This window comes from Vidua macroura, chromosome 1 (genome assembly GCF_024509145.1).
Source record: "Vidua macroura isolate BioBank_ID:100142 chromosome 1, ASM2450914v1, whole genome shotgun sequence".
NCBI classification, from domain to species: Eukaryota; Metazoa; Chordata; class Aves; order Passeriformes; family Viduidae; genus Vidua; species Vidua macroura.
In genome coordinates, this window is record NC_071571.1 from 142,453,045 (window position 1) to 142,456,028 (window position 2,984).

The following is a 2,984-nucleotide window of genomic DNA, read 5'->3' on the forward strand; positions in this document are numbered from 1 at the left end:
CACAATGAAAATCAATTTTTGCCTCAGGAAATATAGGAAGTGACTAGAGCATGCCAAAATGCTACTTCTGTTTTCAAACAAGAAGGAACTGGTTGAAAATCAAGGAAGTGAAGGTAGTTTGTTTGAAAGTGTAATGGAGTTATCTTGTTGCAAGAAAAAAGAACAAAGGACTTGCAATAAGGAAAAAAGCAGACTTTAGAAAAGTCAGTGAACAAAAAAGTAATGTCTTTTGAGACGGTAATCTCGAGAATGAAGGCTGCTGAGAATAAGTGGAAGCAAATGTATTAAAACTCAAGAAGCAAATTTTTCTATAGGAAGAAAAGAGGTATAGTATGAAAAATGTTTATAAATAAGATTATTCCTGCCAGAAATTAATGCCTTTAAGTAAGCAGTCATGTGCACCAACCTGACTAGGATTAAAAAAAACCAAAAAGAGAATAGTCATTATATATAGTCAGTTACACAGGTCTATTGAAATCAAACCAGGGTTGATTTCGTATGAGCACTAATTCAGGTCAAGGAAAGTCATAAACAACTGGAGAAGGCTACACATAGTGCCCATGTTCCAGGATAAATCTGCTCATTGTTGCAACTACTAGAAGGGCCATCTGGAGAAACTGTAAACTGCACAACGTCTTACACATAACATAACATATAACATAACATAACATATAACATAACATAACATAACATAACGTAACATAACATAACATAACATAACATACATAACAATCTATCTATCTATCTATCTATCTGTCTATCTATCTATCTAATCTCTCTATCTCCATCCTGAGGAGCAGAGCTGGGAGGGAGTACATGTGGTTGCAATGATAGCCTAGGGTTTGAAAAAAACAATCAGCAGTGTGATCCTCAATGCTCACTTTATTTTACATACATGATTTAAACCAATGCGACTATAACTTTGAAGACCTCAACTAAGTTGCAGGAGTTCAGACTTTTATTTATGACCTTCATTTAGAAAGCGAATTTGAATCAATGGTCAATAAATTCTCAAACTCATTAATAAACACAGAACAATTTTGCTATATGGTATCCTTTCTGGCACTAAATTAAAATCCTGTTAAAAGTCAAGTCCTTTCACTGTTCACTTCTAATCACAGGTCTGCTCAGTTACACTGCCTTTTTGAAGATCTACTCTTTGTCAGTAGTTTCTTTGTAATTGTCTTGCTTTTTCTTCTCTTTTGCCAGTCCTTTAACAGAAAAGTCTGAGGCAGATTATAGCAATATTATTGTATAATATTAATTATATTAATAGAATAGGAATACTTCCTCAATTACTGTTATTCTGAGCATCTGAATTTTTAGCTTGTGGATTCTCACATCTGTGTCTTATTGAAAATATTATTCAGGTGCTGGTGCCTCTAACAAGAAAATTTACCTGAGAACCATCCAAGAAAAAAACTGCCCTGCCCTGCTTAGAGATGTATCTTAACTGCTGGTATCAAAAGCAAACAGACAGTACCAGCCAACGACTCGTACCATCTGGTTTATGTGGCAATGGGCAAGGTAAACCACGTTTTTTATTAATGTCTTTTCACAGCTTATATATAAACCATTGTGGGTTGTGACAGAGAAGGGCTCTTAAGGAACTCAGCAACTGGCATTAAAAAGGATTGAGGGATGAGGTCAGATTTGCAGGTTGTGAGTGCTCCTGGACTGAATCCCATCGGTGACATGAGCAGGGAGGCCTTATTGTATATTCTGGAAGTCGTGTGAGCTGCTCCTCACTGCAGGGAACCCTGTGCTGGCACCGTGGGGCACGTCCAGGGGCTGAGGCTTTGTGTCTCTGCAGTTACATGTCAGTGGGATCCTGAAGATGCCAGTGATGCTGAAGGAGGAGAACTGCGTCTGTAGTTCTCTAGGATTTACTCAAATATAACAGAGCACTCCATTTCCTTCTGCTGCTACTGGTCCCCTTTCAGCTGTCACCACTGCTCCAAGGTCATTACTGAGAATGCAGCAAACAGCCTTGAAAAATAAATGGCACTAGGGATCAGGACCTCACATGCCTTTTTTTCCTCCTCATACATAAAATTATTCACTAAAATGTTGCACAGTGTTAAAAATAGAGAGCCCGTCCCACATCAGTAATTCTCCAACAGTAAGAAAATGCTTGGCACTGATTTTGACACAGGTAAAATTTTAAACGACTCAGAAACACCTAGATCCTAAGATCAGGAGGGGCACCTGCTGCTGTTCTATCTGAAGCAGTGTCTTTGGTGACACTCCACCCGCTCGGGACCCCGCACAAGATGGGATGCTCCTGGCACTCAGGGCTGCAGGCTCTCAGTCCCCGCTGTGCACAGGGGGACACACGCAGCTGCGGGAGCCCAGGACCATGGCTCAACGCAATGATCTCTTCCATTCCATTCCATTCCATTCCATTCCATTCCATTCCGGGACAGTCTGCCCAGGGAGGTGGTGGAGTCACTGTCCCTGGAGGTGTTTAAAGAAAAACTGGATGTTGTACTCCGTGCCATGATCTATTTGACATCGTGGCGTTCGGCCACACGTTGGACTGGATGATCTTGGCGGTCTTTTACAACCGAACTGACGCTGTGATTCCCTGCTGGGGAATACTCGTTTGTGCCCCTGCGGCCACCCCGCTCTGAGCAGAACTCGCGTCTGCGCGGGTGCATCCCGAGCGGCACTAGGAGGACACTGTTGTTAAACCGAACCAAGCAGGCGGCAGAGGCATTTCAGGCTTGGCTCTGTTCCCGGTTAGTGTCAGCCCGCTGTCGGGGGTCGCAAGAAGGTGAGCGATCGCCTTCCTGAGGCACCAGCGCCGCGCTCCAAGGCTCCGCTCCCGTCCCGTCCCGTCCCGTCCCGGCCGCGCCGAGCGCCCGCCCCGCCCGCGGAACTGCGTGCGCGGCGCTTCCGGGGCGGTTCGGGGCAGCGGCGCCGGGCGGGAGGCGGCGGGCGGAGGGCAGGGCAGGGCAGCGCAGGGCGGCCCCGGGCCGCAG